Genomic DNA, 21,450 nt, shown 5'->3' with positions numbered 1-21,450 from the left:
GTGATAAGAATCAGAGTCTTTTAGGCTGGGATCCAAAGACGGCTTTTGGAACATTGCATTTACAAAATATGTTTATTCCTTCTTAATTCTAAATTATCTCGACCCAAATCCTTTTAACACATAAAGTTATTTTAAAAGTACACTGTCATTTCCTGCTGAAGGCTAATGGGGAAATGCTACTATAATAAAACTAGAAATAAAAAATATCAAGCTACATCTATGAGACGAGGAATGTAGTATACATTTTGTAATATTTCCTGAAAGAGACTCAGAATTGGATGTGTGTGCCTGTTTACATCAGCCACATAAATCAATGTAGTCTCAGGCACTAAAAGAATTCACTCTAGAACAAAACAATAGAGGAAATGTGTTTAGAAAATCTCAGGCATCAGAGAAGTAAAATCTTTCATTAATCATCCTCCCATTTCACTGTCCATTTGGTGAGGTTTCCATAGGAATTGGTATTTCAGGACGTTAGATATTTAGTGGTGCTGTGGATGGGTGAGCTGGCTTGAGGCGGGTATCCTAGGAACTGTAGGAGGCCAGAGGACATCGTTTTCTGCTTGGCGAAGATATCACTGAATTTTATTCACATGATTCATATGATATATATACTGAAAATCAGCGTGATTGCTGAAATTTGTACAAGTGCGATCAAAGTACACACATTTAGGGGTTACTCAGTATCTAAAAGGATAGTATGAGATTGAGCACTTAAGCTAAGCTATCCCTAATGTTCATGTTTTCAAAAAAGTTGGGAAAATTATTCTATAGTATTAAATGAATAGTTAAAATATTGATCACTCATTATTTCAAATGTTTAAGGTAAGCACACAAGGAAACCTTATCAGTGATAAACTGTAGGCCGGGTGCGGTGGCTCACGCCTGTAATCCCAGCACTTTGGGAGGCCGAGGTGGGCGGATCACGAGGTCAGGAGATCAAGACCATCCTGGCTAACACGGTGAAACCCCACCTCTACTAAAAACACAAAAAATTAGCTGGGCGTGGTGGCGGGCACCTGTAGTCCCAGCTACTGGGGAGGCTGAGGCAGGAGAATGGTGTGAACCCAGGAGGCGGAGCTTGCAGTGAGTCCAGATTGCACCACTGCACTCCAGCCTGAGTGACAGCGAGACTCCGTCTCAAAAAAAAAAAAAAAGTGATAAACTGTGGATGGTGGAAGAATTGGTGACTTACGCATACAATTTTTTTTTTTACTTTCCACATTTTCTGAAATGACTGTGTTCCATTTATAATATATTTTTAAAATCTTCAAAAAAAATAAAGAAAGCATTCTGATGTTAAGTCAAGGACTAGAAACAATAACAAGAATATATTCATTATTTATGCCAATATAAACACATCATTTAAACATATCAGGGCATTGCTTCAAGTGCTTATTTTGAATTAATGAGAAATAAGTCATTTTTGACATGGGTCACCTGGTAAAACACCTGGTAACAGCCTTCGGGAAACCAAGTTCCAGTTCAGTAAGTAACTAACGAAATATACATTGCCTTGTAAGCACATCTTTGAGATGCCATTGGGGAAATCTCTAGGTTTGAAAGATAAGGGATTACCTGCTTAACACGCTTAATCCATGCCCAGCTGTCAAGCAGAAATTAAAAGTGTTAACTCTCTCAGTGAGGAAGTAATGAAAGAGTCAGGAATATCGCTCTTTTATTTCTCAAAAACCATTAAAAAAAAAATCTAGAGAAGCCCTCTGTGTTCTGCAACATAACAAGATGATTCATTGGACATTCCCCTGTGGCCGACACCTCTGTATGGTATAGGGTAAAAAGAGCTAAAGAAAAATAAGATACAAATAACTTCTTCATTTGGAGTTCTGCTGGAAGCAGCAGCTGAACCTTTTCAGCTTTATTAAGTGCCAGATGATGATCTTGCTGCCTTTACAGTGTTTTCTCTTTCTCTGTCGTCTTTAAGTATGAAGGTAGAAATATTTTACTCATGATCATCCAGAATTTCTCCCCAGCCAATTCAGCTTTGGCTGCAGTAAGAACATGTTTGCACTGTATCAGCATCCGGAATCATTATAAATACATCATTCATTTTAGAGTTAGATAACTAATGAAATTGCTTAATCTCTTTCATTCCTTGTTGACTTGAGAGTCAAATGTATTCATAATGCAATATACTATAAATTAGTAAAGAGAGGGAATCATAGGATTATTCTTTCTTAATCCCTTACTTCGAAGATAATAGATGAAGATTTAAATTCTGTATTTTCGATTACGTCAACTCTATGAATTTTCTGGTTTGGATATAGGAAGCAAGGGTGATGTCCATGTAAATATTGCTACATAAGCTTATATCTCAAATAAATTTAATATCTCTACATATTTTCATAATGTTTTAATAATATGCTATGATTATTTTGATTTGACATTGTTACTTACTTAAGAATTGGTTGCAAATAACAAAAACGGAAGATTCTCACCTCTCAGATGGCCAAAGCACAAGCAGATTTGATACAGCTGTATTTTTTAGATGGAGTCTCACTCTGTCGCCCAAGCTGGAGTGCAGTGGCGCGATCTCAGCTCACTGCAACCTCCACCTCCTGGGTTCAAGCGATTCTCCTGCCTCAGCCCCCCGAGTAGCTGGGACTACAGGCGTACACCACCAAGCCTGGCTAATTTTTTGTATTTTTAGTAGAGATGGGGTTTCACCATGTTAGTCAGGATGGTCTCGATCTCCCTCCTCGGTCTCCCAAAGTGCTGGGATTACAGGCATGAGTCACCACGCCTGGCCTGATACAGCTGTATCTTTAAAGCTCCAACATGTGAGGAGGTTCAGCCTTGAGGGGCCTGTCAGGAACCAAGAACCACAACATTCTTTTCCTTTCTGAGGTCGTAGCCGCTGTGAGTCTTAGCTTCTCTCTGCATCTGTGAGGTCATCTCCCTTTCTGTAGAGCATATGACCTTTACTGATGCACCTGCATCTGGCTCAGACTTAGTCACCCAGCCCTGAAATTATATCATATCACAGGTCTTTCTCTGAGTCTCTTAATGTGAGGCCTTGAGAGAAAAATCAACATGCCTTCTGTTGGATGAAGACCAATCAGCAAGGTGGTGGTGATTGTGGTACAGGTGGTGGTGGTGATTGTGGTACAGGTGGTGGTGGTGATGGTGGGGGTGGTGGTGGTAATGATGGTGGTGATAGTGGAGGTAGTGGTGATAGTAGAGGTAGTGGTGATGGTGGTGGTGGTGATGGTGGAGGTAGTGGTGGTGCTGATGGTGGTGGTGGTGATGGTGGAGGTGGTGGTGGTGGTGGAGGTGGTGGTGGTGGTGGAAGTAGTGGTGTTGATGGTGGAGGTGGTGGGGGTGGTGGAGGTAGTGGTGGTGACGGTGGAGGTCGTGGTGGTGATGGTGGTGGTGGTGGTGGTGATGGTGGTGGTGGAGGTGGTGGTGGTGGTGGAGGTGGTGGTGGTGGTGGTGGAAGTAGTGGCATTGATGGTGGAGGTGGTGGAGGTAGTGGTGGTGACGGTGGAGGTCGTGGTGGTGATGGTGGTGGTGGTGGTGGTGGTGGAGGTGGTGGTGGTGGTGGTGGAAGTAGTGGCGTTGATGGTGGAGGTGGTGGGGGTGGTGGAGGTAGTGGTGGTGACGGTGGAGGTCATGGTGGTGATGGTGGTGGTGGTGATGGTGGAGGTGGTGGTGGTGGTGGAAGTAGTGGTGGTGATGGTGGAGGTGGTGGGGGTGGTGGAAGTAGTGGTGGTGATGGTGGAGGTGGTGGGGGTGGAGGTAGTGGTGGTGACGATGGAGGTCATGGTGGTGATGGTGGTGGTGGTAGTGGTGGTGGTGATGGTGGAGGTGGTGGTGGTGATGGTGGAGGTGGTGGTGGTGGTGGTGGAGGTAGTGGTGGTGATGGTGGCAGTGGTGGTGATTGTGATGGTGGAGGTAGTGATGGTGATGGTGGAGGTGGTGGTGGTGATGAAGGTGGTGGTAGTGGTGGTGATGATGGTGGTGGTGATGAAGATCATGTTGGCAGTGTTGGTGGAGGTAGTGGTGATGGTGGAGGCAGTGGTGGTGATGGCAGAGGTAGTGTTGGTAATGAAGGTGGTGGTGGTGGTGATGGTGGTAGTGGTGGTGGTGATGATGGAGGTGGTGGTGGTGACGGTGGTGGTGTTGGTTATGGTGGAGGTGGTAGTGGTGATGATGGAGGTAGTGGTGGTGATGGTGGTGCTGATGGTGATGGTGGAGGTGGTGGTGATGAAGGTGGTGGTAGGGTGGTGATGATGGTGGTGGTGGTGGTGATGAAGATGGTGTTGGTGGTGTTGGTGGAGGTAGTGGTGATGGTGGAGGTAGTGGTGGTAATGAAGGTGGTGGTGGTGGTGGTGGAGGTGGTGGTGGTAATGAAGTTGGTGCTTGTGGTGGTGGTGTTGGTAGTGGTGGTGGTGACGGTGGAGGTTGTGGTGGTGATGGTGGTGGTAGTGGTGGTAATGAAGGTGCTGGTGGTGATGATGGAGGTGGTGGTGATAATGGTGATGGTGGTAGTGATGGTGGTGATGGTGGAGGTCGTTGGTTGTGGTATTGGTGGAGGTAGTGGTGGTAACAAAGGTGGTGGTGGTGACGGTGGAGGTGGTGGTGGTGATGATCCTGGTGGTGGTGTTGGTGGAGGTAGTGGTGACGGTGGAGGTAGTAGTGGCAATGAAGGTGGTGGTGGTGACGGTGGAGGTGATGGTGGTGGTGATGATGGTGGTGGTGTTGGTGGAGGTAGTGGTGATGGTGGAGGCAGTGGTGGTAATGAAGGTGATGGTGGAGGTGGTGGTGATAATGATGGTGGTGATAGTGGTAGTGATGAAGTTGGTGATGGTGGTGATGGTGGAGACAGTGGTGGTGGAAGTAGCGAAGGGCCCTATGGTAGAGAGAATTTCGGATTCAGGGTGGTGATGGGAGGGTTTATTAAGAAAACATTAGGAAACAGAGAGGGTATTTCTGGTATCTCTGAAATAGTAATAATAATTTCCTAGGTCTGTAACAATGCAAAAGTCAGAACTGGTTGAAATGTAAAATTCAGGTAAAGAAAGCACATTTTAATCGAATTCCAAATCATATCTGTTCATAACATTAGGCCAAATTCTTGTCTAGCCTTATCAGTCTTTATGCATTTTTGTTGTTGTTGCTGCTGTTGTTTTGTTTTTTTTAGACAGAGTCTCACTCTGTCACCCAGGCTGGAGTGCAGTGGCATGATCACAGCTCACCACAGCCTCCATCTCCCGGGCTCAAGCAATCCTTCCACCTCAGCCTCTTAAGTAGTTGCTCCCACAGGTGTGCCAAACACCTGGCTAATTTTTTCTTTTTTTTAGAGAAGGGGTCTCACTATATTGCCCAGGCTGGTCTCAAACTTCCTGGGCTCAAATGATCCTCCCATCTCAGCCTCCCAAAGTGCTGGAATTACAGGTGTGAGCCACTGACCTTGGCCCATTATGCATGCTTTGAGTTAGATTCCCTAGAAGCAGGTCCACAAATTGCACCACAGTTACCCTTCATCAGGCTAGGTGGCCAGTCTTTGAGACACCATGGTGGTTGGCCATTGGCTGCTGGATGCCCTATCTGCTAAGGGAAGAGGGGTATGTGGTCTCCAAGACAAGACAGTCCCTGTCCTGCAGAAGGCCATAAATAGAGAAGAGGGCAGCTGTGACCCATCAGCTGCCAAACTCAGCAGCTTGGGGCTGGGTGCAGCTGCTAGCAGAGAGACCCCCACAGTGCTTACCACACACAGCACAGCACAGAGGCCCAAGCATGACTGGTACTGCACAAAGCAAATGCAAGGTCCATTGGATCATCTCAATGCCGCCTCCTCATTTGTCTGTACACCCTTCCCTAATGATTTGCTTCTGGAGCTCATCACTCCGGGCCAGACTCTACCATGGCCTCAAAATCTCCTGTAACCTGGGGCTGCCTCCTTCTCCTGCCTCATTCCATGCCCCACTACGGCTGTCCACTCTCTCCAGCCATGCTGGCCTTCTCTTGTTTCTTCACTGGACCAAGTTCCTTCCTCTCCCAAAGCCTGTGCACAGGCCCTTCCTACTGGTCACAGAACCCTAGAAAGCTCTTCCAGGCTTTATCCAGACCAGTCACTCCTGCCTTTTATTCCTAGGCTCAGAGGGACCTCTCTTTTTCCCACTCCCACCCCCGTCCTTAGAGCTTCTATATCAGACTTTAAAAATTACAGTTGTTTTGTGACCATCCCTTTAATGTCCCTCCAGGATCCTACCATGAAATTAGTGATTTTTAAACTCTCTGTTTGTGACTTACTAAGGAGGGACTCATGACATCAGTTTAGTGAATGGGGACAGATACTTTTAATAACATTAGAATACATTGTTAAGAGCATAGAAAATATGACAGTACACTGCACGTAGTAAAATACATATTGTTGGTGACACTTTAATTCCAGATATATGTATTTAATTGTGCGTGTGTGTGTGTGTGTGTGTGTGTGTGTGTGCCTGTATACCGAATCATGATGTAAAAGCTATTCTAACTCTGGGTAAGAGATCAAATACATTTAAAAGCCACTCTACTAAATTGTAGGCTCCATCTTTGATGAGATATGTGGCTTTGGACATATTACTTGACTCTTTCTGTGCCACAGTCCCCTTTTTATAGAGTCGTTGCAAGGATCGAGTTGAAATCCGTAAGGTGCTTGGGAGAATGCCTGGCGCCTGTGGAAGCACTGTGTGAATATTACACAGCATTACATTTATTTATGCATTTTGTTTGTAACCCTGTCCTCCCTGCCTATCTTAGTGCCTGGCACACCCTAGCTCTCAACAGTTACTGACTGAACAAACAGCAAGGAGCATGTGGCATGAGCCGTGTTGTATGTACCTATGGGTGAGAACACAGCACATGTGGATTCAGTGCATCTTCTTAGGAAGTGGCTGAGGAGGTTTCAGGGTGATTTCGTGCTAGTGAGTCTGCTCCTCTTCCTCCTCCCCACCACACTTCCTCTTACGGAAAGTCAGCCTGAGCCAGTATGTATTTATCGATATGTCTGGCCACCTTTAAACATTACATAAATAAGTAACAGGAACCCAAGACAATGGGTGGGAACGTCTTCATTTATGAATGAAGTCAAGCAAAACCCAAGCATTCCTCCCATCGTTTTTCAGAAGATGCTCCTTTGGGGCCAAACCATAGGCAGCTGCACGAGGAGTTTACTGTGTCTGATCTAGGCACAACTGAATTGTTCATTTTATTCTTAAATCTTCCTCCACCAAAGCTAAGAGAGACCCAAGGGAGGCGGTATGAACTATTAACATTGTTGGGGACCAGATGATCTAATTCAGAAGGACCAATTATATTTCTATTCTTCCAAAGACAAAAGTAAAATTCTGAGTCCCTTTTCACTGGAAATAGGTTAATGGTTTATTTCCTGTTGTGACTGTGGCTGATCCTGGAATGGTCACTCGTAAATCACATCCAACTTTGCTCCCTGGCCACCTTCTAGGGAAGCAGACCCTGGAACATGCCAGTGACTCCTTTCTTATCTCATGAAGGAAGAATTGGTGGGCGTTACATGAAGGCAGGTTTAAAGTTAACTAAAGGACAATTGACTTGGCCAGTGAAAACCAAACCCTAAGAAAAGAGCTGCGGCAGTGTGAATGTCTATCACTGAACGAGCCCACCCGAGGACCAGATGACCATTTCCGTCCGTTTCAGGGGTTTACACTGGGGATGTGTTAGTCCATTTTTGTGTTGCTATAAAGGAATACAGGAAACTGGGTAGCTTTATAAAGAGAAGAGGTTGATTTGGCTCATGGTTCTGAAGGTTGTACAAGCATGGCACTGGTATCTGCTGGGCTTCTGGTGAGGCCTCAGGAAGCTTTCAATCATGGTGGAAGGTGAAGAAGGAGCTGGCACATCACATGGCAAGAGAGAGAGAGGAGGAGGTATCGGGTTCTTTTGTGCGAACTAACAGAGCAAGAACTCACTCATTACTGCAAGGACAATACCAAGCCATCCATGAGGGATCTGTCCTTATGACCCAAACACCTCCCACAAGGCCCACCTCCTACATTAGGAACCACATTTCAACATGAGATTTGGAGGGGACAAACGTCCAAACTATATAAGGGGATTCTAAGGTCTCTCTCTTTCTCACCATTCTCAGTGCTGCAGTAATTCTGCTGACGTCATCCCCATACTTGCCATCCTCTTGCAGGGGTGTAGGTTCTGAGGCTGGCCTCCACGGGGTGGTTCCACCCTCTTCTCTTGCTGTGTCTTTAATGTGATGTATCAGGTATGCCATTACCTTTATCTATGTCTTAGGTCCAAAGCACTAGGCTTTCTTTACTCTGAATGTGAGAAGGTGCCTGTGCACCCTTGCCTTGGTGAGGGAAATGGCTGAGAGATCAGCCTCTCAAGGCACATGGACACCCAAGCTTATAACCTATTTATATATCAGAGCCTGTTGTCATCATTTTTGTGTAGGAGTTATTATTATATCTTAGATTTTTCTTTTTAAAGTTGAAGTTGGATTTGCACAAAATGTTAAGAGCGTTTTTACAGCTTTTCTATTGTATGAAGAATATGACTTTGAACATATGAATCTGGATAAAGGATATAATTTTGTGTAGGATGTTGATTCAAAATGAAAAGGTAGAGTTGTCATTTTAAATAGGAGTGGAATTTACTTCGTAGAAACCCACGTACGTACTAGATGGTTTAGTTTTTCCAAGTTTTCTTTGCATTAAAAAAAGAAATGTTTATTTTAGAAAGAATTTCACAGTTACTTTATTGAATGCAGATAGCCTTCAGACAAATTCCATCACATCACTCCGTAAGTGTTCATTGAATAAATGAATCCATAACAAGAGTACTTATGGCTAACGTTTTTACAGTTTTGGAGGATGGGAGAGATGGGAAAGATGAAATTGTCATTGGTATGAATACACAAATGTTTTCTAAAATATCCAAACTATTTTAGAATTCATGAATTAAATTAAATATCTAGTTTTTTTCTTGAGAAGAATTATCAGAGAAGAAATTGAAGGAAGAAAAATAGAACTCTTTTCTTTGGGTACAAACATTTTAACACAAAGAAATACTCAGACCTGTCTGGTTTTATTTACTCAGAGTTATAAAAAATGTTACTTTGGATTAAATTAGTCCAATTATGTACACCTTCTACTGAATTAAGCACATATTCTAGAAGATGGATTATGTGTACATAAAATTTGTGCTAACTAAAGGAATGAAGGAATGAATGTATCTAAAACGAAAGGCATTGTTATTACTTTCTAACCTGATATAATACCACTTCTCAAAATGAAATACACAGAAATAAGTTTCCGAGAAAATTGTATTTTAGAATTTGTTCAAGAATTGTCAAAATATGCTTAAAATCACATGAGCTGTGGTTGATGTAGGTTTTATTTATCAGTTTTTATTACATGAGGAATTCAAACTGAGGGATTTAAAAACATGTATTCATTTATTTAAACTTAATAAGCCAATCACATGTATACACAACTTTTTTTAATGAAAAGTATATTTTCCCAAACCAAAAAAAATAGTGATATGGGTGGTATTGATTCACATTTTTGCAAGTCTATTTGATGTTTGGTTTAATAAAAGATGCCCGGATTCTCATATCTGCTTCTACATTCAATCTGTTGTGTTATGTCATTTTGGTTGAAATATATGAAGAAAATCTGGCTTACTATGGATATACAGATGGAAAAGGGAGAAATATTTTAATAGCCTCCTCAGATAATTGTAAATAGTCTTTTTGGTTACCACATCAAATCTCAAATTATAGTAATTCTTTAAAGGTTAATTGCAATGTAAAATCTGAAACCATAACAATGATCTTTCTATATTCTGTATACTCATGAGCTTGAGAAACCAAATACTGATTTTGGATTATTAAGAAAAATTTGGAGTCTCCAGTTTTTCTCGTATAACACTGTGAGAACTGTTGTTTTAACCACCCCCCCCCCCAATTTACTGTAGTAGTTTGGAAGGTCAGTATAAAGGAGACAAATTTTTAAAATATGTCTTAACAATCCCAGAAGACTTCTTTTGGAGATAATTACAAACACCAAAATCAATACTAAAATTTACATCGAAAGGTAAAGAACTCAGAACAAGCAAGGCAACCTTGAAAATGAATAACCTTGGAGGATGCACAGTCCACAGTCCTCTTTTTTTTTTTTGAAGTGGAGTCTCCCTCTGTTGCCCAGGCTGGAGTGCTGTGGCACCACCTCGCCTCACTGCAAGCTCCGCCTCCCGGGTTCACGCCATTCTCCCACCTCGGCCTCCTGAGTAGCTGGGACTACAGGCGCCGGCCACTACGCCTGGCTAATTTTGTTTTTGTATTTTTAGTAGAGATGGGGTTTCACGGTGTTAGCCAGGATGGTCTCAATCTCCTGACCTTGTGATCCGCCCGCCTCAGCCTCCCAAAGTGCTGGGATCACAGGCGTGAGCCACCGCCCACAGTCCTCATTTTAAGAGTTACTGTACAGTTACCGTGTCATCAGGATAGTGCGATCTGGTTTCAGGATAGATGAATGAAACTGAATAGAGTCCAAAAGCAGATCTGCATATATGCAGAAAGATTAATTTTGACAATTGTGCCAATGTCATTCAGTAAGGGAAAGGAAAGTCTTTTTTAGCAAATCATACTAGAACAACTGGTTATTCGTATAAAAACAATTGAAATTTTATCTATCCCTAACATGAAAATGAACAGAAATGGATGGATTACAGATGAAACATAAAAGCTAAAATTTTGAAACTTTCTATAAAAAACCTGAGGGAAATCCTTTTTGTGATATATGTAGTCAAACGTTTCTCAGAGAGATTGCAAAACACTTTATTAGAAAAAAAGAAAAGTAAACTGGATTCATGAAAATTAAAAATTTCTATTCTTCAAAAGAGTGTTAAAAAAAAAAAGCGCATCATAAACTAGGAGGAATGTTCATAACCTATATATGACAAAGGACTTGAATTTGAATTACATAAAGAACTGCTACATGTCAAAAACAGTAAGACAGACAATCCAGTAAAAATTTTCAGAGGAGTTGGATAGATATGTGAGCCCCAAATATCTAAGACAGGTCTCAGTCAATTTAGGAAGGTTATTTTGCCAAAGTTAAGGACACACGCCGATGACACACCTGATGATATGTGCCCAAGGTGGTCGAGGCACAGCTTGGTTTTGTAGCCTTTAGGGAGATATGAGGCATCAATCATATATGTACATTGGTTCCGTCTGGAAAGGTGGGACAACTGGAAGCGAAGAGGGGGCTTCCAGGTCATAGATAGATAAGAGACAAATGGCTGCATTCTTTTGAGTTTCTGATTAGCCTTTCCAAAGGAGGCAATCACATATGCATTTATCTCAGTGAACAGAGGGATGACTTTGGGTTCTCTCTGTCCTTTGTCCGGGAGGAAATTCCTTGTGAGGGAGGTATGTCACCTTTTTATCTTAGTAGCTACCTTTTTTAGGAATAGAATGGGAGGCAGGTTTGCCCTAAGCAATTCCCTGCTTGATTTTTCCCTTTCCCTTAGTGATTTGGGAGTCCCAAAATTTATTTTCCTTTCACAGATATTCCAAAAAAGGAGATATAAACATGACCATAAAAGACATGAAAAGATGTTTAACCCCGTTAGTCATCATGGAAATGCAAATGAAAACCACCATACAGACACTACAGTGGTTTAAATTTGAATGACTTCCAACACCAAATGCCAGACAGGACATAGAGCAACTGGATGTCTCATGCTCACAGGTAGGAATGCAAAATGGTGTAACTTCTGTAGAAAACTAATTGGTAGTTTCTTATAAAATTAAATGTGCACCTACCTTATTTATGATCCAGCAATTTAACTCTAAGGTATTTCTCTAGCAGAAATGAAACCATATGCCTACACAAACTACTTGTACACTAGTGTTTATTGCAGCTTTATTTATAATAGCAAGAATGTTAAACAATCCAAAAATCCATCAACAGGAGAATAAATAAACAAATTGTGATATATTCATACTATGGAATAATAGCAGTAGAAAGAAATGAACTAGTGGTGCACACAACATGGATGAATACCAGAAATACTATGCTGAGTGAAAGCAGGCAGACTTAGATATGATATCTAGACATTTCCTTTTTTATGAAGCTCCAGAACATGCAGAGCTAATCTATGGGAACATAGTTCAGCATGGTGGTCTTTCTAGGTATGGGAAAGAGAATATATGCCAATAAACATGAAAGACTGTCTAGGTTGAAGGCAGTGCTGTATGTCTTTACTGGATGTGGTTTCCACAGGTACATACATTTTTAAAAAACATCACAGTATGCACTTAAGATCTGCACATTTTACTATATGTAATTATACCTCAATAAAAATTTTTTTAAAACCCTAATTATCACAACTGTTATGAATATTTTCTTGGTTTATTAAATGAGGCATTCAATCAAATATGCATTTTGATTGCATTATGAATATGAAACATGCTGATTACCAATTCATATTCATTTGGAAACCTACAGGCAGAAGGGAAAACTACTGTGTGTGACAGGAAGATGGACTTACCCAACCTTCAGCGTTCTCAATCTCTTGTCTATTAACATGGTAATTGCCTTTAATGACTTTGTTCTCCTCGGTGTAATCAGACAGGAAACTTTAGAGGGAAAATGCATAAATTATTCTAACTACTGCCAGGGAAAGAATCCAGACTTTAATCAACTTCTGTGCATTTTATTCTTCATATTAAAAAAGCTTTCTTTACATTTGGACTCAATCAACAAGCTCTCTTGTCTAGAACAATCCTTGTTTTGTGCTCCCGTCAGTAGGACTATGTCCTCAATGTAGAAGACAAATGGCCTTCTTGTTCAAAGAGGGTCATCTATAGTACTGAAAGTTATGCAAACTCATTTGGTTCTCTCTGCCCTTTTCAAATAGCATCTCATAACAGTATCAACACTATTGACGGTGCTAATTTTATATAATTCTTTTCAGTGTTTGAAACATTATGCATTCAAAGCAAACATCTGGGAGGAAGATGGGAGAAGCCTTCTTGCCCCTGTTCTACAGAAGTAATTGAAGTTCATGACATTCAAGCTCATTCATCAGTAAATGAATTTGGGTCATGCTTTATGTCTGTTGTAAATGCAGTGAAAATTTGCCTCTGTTCCTGGAGCCTTTCTAAATTGAACTTCCCTCACTTTTTGAAAAACCTATACAAACCACACTGTCAGTATTTGAGACACCAAGGAGTTGCTGCATTTAAGTTCTCTATCTAACACAGTAATCCTGGCCAGGAATTGGATGGGAGACTTAGGTGGAATCCACCATGGAGCCAAGGAGGATAGAGAACAATGCATGATTTTTGACAGGTCTTGTTTGCAGTCTAGCCCACAAGCTGTGTCACAGTGAAGTAGGTGGTAAAACAAATGAACACCCCTCCTTTTCATTCTGAAACAGGCTGCCTCTTCTATTGATTTGCATTTCAGCACTTATTGGGTTAAGGAAACACTAAACATAAATATTCTATTTGATTCTACACCACATTATTCTAAATGTCGATTGTCAAAGAAACATCCTATACAGGGTATGTTTCCTGTCCAAGTATTTCCAGGGTAACTCAGTGCACACCTATGTTACAGGGAAAAAAATAACTAAGATAGCACACGGTGTGGTGCAAAGAACTGTCACCAGTGTAGAAAACAAGTTTCAGCCTTGGAAAGTTTGGGGTCAGGAATGAGTCCAGGTATAAAGCCTAACACAAGGACAGCCTTAGATCAATAACCTAGACAAATAATGTCTTTAAACATCAGCTTCCTCATCTGCAAAATGAAGATAATGATATAGTCCTATCTATAACCCAGGGGGGGACCATCTACTGAATTGGAGAATAAACAGAAAGCATTTTTTGAAGCTTAGAGTTATATGCAGCAAAAATCGTGGTTTCCATGGCTTTTTGCTGTGGTTTCTCAGCCTTTCTGAAGTGCTGATGGGTCTGGACCTCTTCTGGACTCATCTCTTGGGTTATATTCATCCTTTTAAATACCACAGGCTTATTCTAATAAACATTTGGTTAGAGGGCCATTGCTGACTTTTTGGGGGTTTTTTAGGTGCCTTTATTTTACACCATCTTTTTGAATGGTCAATTTGTATACATGAATGCCCACCCTGACAGCAATGGTGTGTATATAAGTAGAAAAGAGAAAATAGGAACTGTTTCTTTCCCACAGAGGAGTCTTAGTTGCGAGTAAAATGAGACGAGATGTTTTGGCCCGTAGAACTGGAGCGTCTAAGAGTCTGCCAAGACATGACTCAAGGGCACAGATGACATCTCGGGATCATCTCAGTCTCGTTTTTTTCTCTTCTCAGCTCTGCTTTCTTTGGTGTTGGCTTCATTTTCAGAAGGACTTAGGTTCTCCCCTAGAGGTCTCCGGATGGCTACTCCTCCCCAGCTCCAGGCTTACAATCTAGCTTAGCATAATAGCTATCCAACTACAGAGAGAATTCCTCTTCCCCGATGGCACAAGCAAATGTGTGGCAACTAAGTCTCACTGACTGGAATGGTTGGCTGGCTTGGGCCCCTCACCATACCCATAGCAAACACAGTGACCAGGAACAAGTCAGGGCACCACTGTCTCAGGTCTGGGTCACATGGGACTTATGATCAAAAGACAATCCCATCTAGACATTTCTCAACAATTTCCTTTCTTCAGTGATTCAGTGAAAAGTGTATGTGTTTCTTTGATGAAGGTAGTCAGGCAGCAATTCATTTTTCAGACCCTCACATGTTCTGGTTTTGGTTGATGTATTAGCATCCTATGGCTGCTGTAACAAATTACCACAAACTCAGGAACTTAAAACAACACACCTTGCTTAGTTCACAGCTCTGGAGGTTGGAAGTCTGACGCTAACGTCAAGGTGTCAGACGGGCTTACCCTCCTGGAGGCTCTAGGGGAGAATCGATTCCCTTTTCCAGCTTCTGGAACAGGAATCCCCCTGCATTCCTTGGCTCAGAGGCTGCTCCTCCACCTTCAAAGCCAGCGCTCTTACTGTGACAATCTTGCCTCCCTAACATCTTCCAACTTCTGTATCTTTCTTAGACTTTTGACCATGCATGCTTTACTCCCTTTCTCAATTCCAAACCAGGTCAGGTCTTTAATATCACCAGCATTTTCTATCAAATATACTTGAAAATAGAGAATTTATTAAATTTGTTTAGATTGTATTCTTTTAAGTTTTGGATGTATAATAATTTGATAAAATAGAGGCTGACCAACAAAATTGTGTGTTATAAAGTAGTGTTATGCATTTTTTTCCCTCAAGCCCAGCTACTAACTCAAGTTTATAGAAAGAATTTAGTTTAATTATCAATTCCCAGGAAGAAATAAGAGTAGAAATGGAAGATGAGCCACTCTACCAATGAATGTGGATTTGTTAATGCCTTCATTTTTAATAGGATTCTTTTGTTGCCCAAAAGAACATGTCTATGGATTCTTGGGATTTCTTAGAAACAGATTTTGCCCATGACATTAAAATGGTAGAATGAAGTTTTATAATGTTTATTTTGTTTGCCAATAATTAATGTGTCATGTGGTGCTTCTTGCATGCTTTTTATTTTCTTTTTGTTCTTAGAAGTTTTCTAGGAATCCCTTTTAGGAAACTCTATAGATTTAATGTTTAGCCTTGAATTATTACTTAGTACAATGTCTTTTCAAATAGTACAGATAAAATGACATGTTTAAATTATTTTTAAAAATCTACCTACCCTTATTGAGTTAAAAGATACACATTGTGCTTCCTCTTTGTTTTACAAAGGCCATCAAGTGCCTTAGAAAATGCCAATACTGAAAGTTCTATGCACTCCAAGGTTGCAGAGAAAGGCAGAGAACCTGCAATATGCCTAGAGGATGTCCTGCATCCTCTACAGCCAGCGTTCCCTGCTTCCGTAGGAAAGCAGAATAGCACGTTGCTTACATCTTGCATGATATGGCAATTACCATGAGGCAGAAGAGCAGAACTGTCCCAAAGGTAACTTAATCAATGGATACTTTAGATGAGCTTCCAATCAGGTGAGAAAATGTCTTCCTATTGTAAAAAGCTTATTGAAAGGACAATACGAAAATTGCAAGACTTCCTATGTTGGTGTGCCTATACTTGTCGGAGTGTTTCAGTGGTTTCATTTTATTCAATTTATGTTCATTAACTAAAGCACACAGCATTTTTGTCACCAATATGGAAAATCTTTGGAGAGAAGTAAATGCATTAAACCCTTGCTACTTCTTTTATTATATATTCTTCTAGAACTGCTGAGCTAGTAGGATCTATACGCACAAAGCAGTGTGTTAAAAATGGCCTCAGTTAAAAGCAGGTAGAAGGCAACAGCAAGAATTATGTAGCATTCTACAGACAAATTGTGTGATTTGAAGAGGAAGTGTGAAAATTTGCTTTTTTTTTTTTTTTTTTAGAGAAAATACCCAACAGATGCTTTGAGATTTTTAAAACCTTTTCAGTTGCACAGGAAGAGAGTTGCTGCAGAAAGGTTGAATTTATAGAGCAACATCCTAATGTGGACAACTTTGTGGTCAGACCCAGATTAGTGGTGCAGGGTACCAAGGTTTGTACTAAGGATGTAAAATGCTGATTTTATAGGCAGATGCATTGCAGGATGTAATAAAATGTGGGTATATACTTATTCTGACGAATGGTTCCAGAAGCAATACTTAAACTGGGTGTCTGAAGTATTGTTTAATCAAGGAAATATTGTAATAGAACAACAGTTGTACCCAGGGTCTTTAATTCTTCAAATATGGTGGCTATCCTACCTCCACCTGTGGTCCATTCCCGCTTGTACTGATGGCGGCTGATGTGTGACCTTGGCCCCCCCGAGTCATCCGGCAGCAGCTAACAATTCTATCCCATTTCCCATTCTTTCCTCAGATACCCGAGTATGTCCTGTCAAAGAGCTGCCTTCTCTAGGGCAAAGAATTTAGGTCCTGAGCTCTCTCTGGGCTTCAGCATAGATGGCATGAAAGTGGATAACTTCTTACTCTTGAGTATAATTCCTACATAAAGTAATGTGCTTGTATTTACAGCTGATATTTCCTCATAGTGCTGGAAAATTTGGTAAACTTTACAATGATAGGCTGTATGCTATGCTAACAACATTTCAGTGTACAGTCATCCCCTGGTATCACAGGGATTGGCCCCAGGTCCCCTGAGGATATTAAAATCTGTAAATGCTCAAGTTCCTTTTATAAAATGGCATAGTATTTTCACATAACCTACACACATCCTCCTGTATACTTTAAATAATTCTTAAATTATGTGTAATACTTAATACAGTATTAAAGTATTAATACTTAATAATTTCTCCTCCCTTCCTTCCATCCTTCCTTCCTTCCTCATTTCTTCTTTCTTTCTTTCTTTCCTTCTTTCTCTTTTCTTTTTTCTTTCTTTCTCTTTATTTCTTTCTTTTTCTTCTTTCTCTCTCTCTGTCTTCCTTTTTTTCTCTTTCTTTCTTCTCTTTTCCTTTTCTTTCTCCATTTCTCCCTTATTTTCTTCTCCAGTTTTCCAGGAAGTAAGATCAACTATACATAATCACAAATTAGAAACTGTGGAGTGATAATTATATAGTTGACTTCTTTTGATGGAGAACAAATATACTTCCCCAGAGTTCTGACTATCCTTCTCACACTGTTCCTGGGCAATTGAAATTGAGAAATGGGTCTTTATCAGTGACTCTTGACTCATGCTCAAGAGCTTTAGAATTTTAAATCTGTTGTAACCCCATCTTTATCTGAAGGTTTGGCTGGAAAGTGCACACACAGAGTGTATATAGAGAATGTATAGAGTGTTTATTACCTACTGCCTTTATTCTGCTGCTTTTCTACTAAAGAAGTTTCCTGTCTGCTTTTGGTTCAAAGCCAAAAGCCCCCATCTTAACATCCAAGTTATCATTAAACACACCTGACAACAATCCAATGTTCTCTTTTACTCCTCATCCCCTCCCCTCCACATTTAGTTCTAAATAAACAGCTTTTATTCTATTAGGCATCTTTCAAATCCCCAAGCTCCAGTCTTGTCCTATCTCCTACTTCTAAAATCCATTTTGGATGGCTCTAAACTCTTCTCCCCCTGTCAAATCAAATCCTGCAGGTCTTTTTAAGTCCAAGATGAACATTCTGGACATAGAAGTAAACTATTAAATTAACTCTGTTTTGGAAGCCTCTTTCCCTTGCTCTGAGGTCTTGCAGCATGGAAGTATATCCTCTATACCACCTTTGCTTTTCTTCATTTTCATATTGGCCCCTTAATTGGTAATTAGCATTTTTGTTTGTGTATGTCATCTCTTCAGAAAAGGATAGTATCATTGACTTCTTTGTAATCTCTTATAGCACATTGAATGATTCTCTGGTACACCAAGAGTTCATAACAGTCTTACTGAACTGACGTTTATTGTACAATGAAAAAATATTGTCTGGTGAATGACATTTTATTAAACTATTATGATTCCCCCAATGTAAGATTTTTCTACTGAATTTTTAGTGCTAATCTAAAAATGAGCAAAATAATGAAGATGATTTCTAAGAAGTGCAGTTTTGAGGAAACCATCTAGTATTAATACAGATATATTCCTCTCCCCTGTGCTACTTACACTCAGTGGAGAGAATCAAAGTCCAGAAGGTGATGCGAAATCCTTATCCAAATATGTTTACTCAGTAGCGTTGATAAAAAAGAAATTAATGCATTTAATAGAAATGTTTATGACGGAGACAAATGACTTTTCATTTTAAATCTCTGGTATCTTAATCATTATTTTTGTCCAAATATCTACATATTGATGGATAGTTTAAGTCAAAGAGATTTCACTGGATATAAAATTTTAAAACATCAAAATAACACTTAATTTATATTTTTAGACGTTAGCACAAGCAAATTCCCAGCTGCTTGAGAAAATCTTCAAGTAACTAATTTAAAAATAGTATCATAGAACCACGCTTTTTTTGCACTATTTGTGCACAAAGGCCAAAATTTTAATTTCCTATAGATCACAGACTGATACTTTTGTAAAATACAAAACTATGTTTATGGATGCTACAGCAATGTTAAATTACTATAAAACCTTCCATGTGGTTGCTGTCACTTTCTGCACTTATGTAATGGAGCAGCAACAAATGATTCATGGGAGCCAACAATCTGTAGACCACATTTTTAATAGCAGAGCCATGGATTTCACTATAACAAAAATATCACCTGAAGGAAAGAAAAACCAGATAAGTTTTTGTAAAATAAGGAAACCAAAAAATTTGAAGGAATTCTATCCAGACAAGCAGATTCTAAAGTTTATAGGCAGAGGCAAAAGACCCAGAATAGCCTACACTATATTGAAGAATAAGAACAGAGTTGGGAGGCCAGGTGCGGTGGCTCATGCCTATTATCCCAGCACTTTGGGAAGCTGAGGCAGGCAGATCATGAGGTTAGGAGATCGAGACCATCCTGACTAACATGGTGAAACCCCATCTGTACTAAAAATACAAAAATTTAGCCAGGCATGGTGATGCATACCTGTAGTCCCAGCTACTCAGGAGGCTAAGGCAGGAGAATCGCTTGAACCCGGGAGTCAGAGGCTGCAGTGAGCCAAGATCACACCACTCTACCCTGGCCTGGGTGACCGAGTGAGACTCTGTCTCAAAAAGGAGAAAAAAAAAAAAAAAAGAACAGAGTTGGAAGACTGACACTGCCTGACTTGAAGCCACAGTAACCAGGACAGTGTGGTATTGGCAAAAGAACAGACAAATAGATCAATAGAATAGAACAGAGATCCCAGAAATAGACCCACATAAATTTGGTCAGCTGATCTGTGACAAAGAAGTAAAGGCAATAGAATGGAGAAAAGGTACTCTCTGTCAACCAATGGTGCTGGAACAACTGGTTATTCACATGCAAAAAATAAATCTAAACATAGACTTTCTGGTCTTCACAAAAATTAACTCAAAATGGATCACAGATCTAGATGTGAAATGTGAAACTATAAAAATCCTGGAAAATAACATAATGGAAAATCCAGATAACCAATGCTTCAGTAATCACTTTCTATACACAACACCAAAGGCATGGTCCATTAAAGACAGAATTGATAAATGGGACTTTATTAAAATTAAAATAGTCTGCTTTGTGAATGACACTAACAAGAGAATGACAAGACAAGCTAGAGACTGAGAAAAAATATTTGCAAAGACATATCTGATAAAAGACTATTAACCAAAATATATAAAGAACTCTTCAAACTTAACTATAAAAAACAAAAAGTTTGATTTTAAAAAGGGCCAATGATCTTAACAGACACCTAATGTAAGAAGATATACAGGTGGCAAATAAGCTTATTAAAAGATGTTCCACATCCCATGTCATCAGGGAAATGCAAGTTAATACAACAGTGAGATACCACTACATACCTATTAGCGTGGCCAAAATCCAGAACACTGACAACACCAAATGCTGACAAGGATGTCAGCAGCAGAAACTCTCAGACACTGCTGGAGAAATGCAAAATGGTACAGCCCATTCGGAAGACAGTTTGGGTGTTTCCTACACAGCTAAATATACTCTTACCATATGATCTAGCAATCATGCTCCTTGGTATTTACCCAAAGGAGCTGTGTTGGTAGAAGAGCTGAGGCAGGACTTGCTAGTCTTGACATAATATAAAAAGTCCTGGAACATGTCCTGGGTCCAGGGTCTAAAACCCCTCGTGGCCTATGGAACACCAAGCTCTGTGCTTAAGGGTGGAAGGCTGCCCTGCCGCACTACAATTTAAGCCCAGAGCATTACACCCCTTGTGGCTTGGATGGAATCCAGGGCTCAGGGCATAAAACCCCTCGTGGCCTCTGGAATGTGTTCAGACTTGCTGGCTCCTTGATTCTTGCTCTCCCAGGATCATAAATCAATTGTATCTTGAGTTAGAAGGACATGTTCCCCATTATCTCGAGTAGCCAAACATGTTTCATAGGCTTCAAAGAAAATGCTAAACTGACACAACTATAGATCAAATGCTTGATGCACCACTTCCTTTTGACCCCCATGTCCTCACTGCCTGCTTCTTTGTTTGATTACCAATAAATAGTGTGGTCTCCCAGAGCTTGGGACCTTTGCAGCCTCCATGCTAGCATTGGCCCCCTGGACCCACTTTCACTCTTAACTTGTCTTGTCTCATTCCTTTGACTCCAATGGACTTCGTAGCCCCCATGGCCTGGTGTTGTGTCTGATCATCCCAACAAGCTGAAACCTTCTGCTCACACAAAAACATGTACATAGATGTTTACAACAGCCTTATTCATAATCGACAAACTTGGAAGCAACCAAAATGTCCTGCAGTAGGTGACTGGGTAAATAAACTGTGGTACATCCAGACAATGAAATATTATTCAACACAAAAAAGAAATGAGCTATCAAGCTAAG

At 40.5% G+C, this 21,450-nt stretch overlaps 1 long non-coding RNA gene across 1 annotated transcript; it reads left to right on the top strand.

Annotated features, from left to right (window-relative positions):
* Nucleotides 1-2,925: 2,925 nt before the first annotated feature.
* On the top strand, nucleotides 2,926-13,161 carry LOC134730416 (uncharacterized). Its single transcript, XR_010112172.1, has 5 exons — nucleotides 2,926-3,084; nucleotides 8,135-8,263; nucleotides 11,576-11,759; nucleotides 12,519-12,600; nucleotides 12,988-13,161. It is a non-coding gene; the product is annotated as an uncharacterized LOC134730416 (long non-coding RNA).
* The last annotated feature ends 8,289 nt before the right edge of the window (nucleotides 13,162-21,450 follow it).

Source organism: Pan paniscus, chromosome 4 (assembly GCF_029289425.2).
Source record: "Pan paniscus chromosome 4, NHGRI_mPanPan1-v2.0_pri, whole genome shotgun sequence".
Classification (NCBI taxonomy): Eukaryota; Metazoa; Chordata; class Mammalia; order Primates; family Hominidae; genus Pan; species Pan paniscus.
This window is presented reverse-complemented; position numbering and strand designations above follow the sequence as displayed.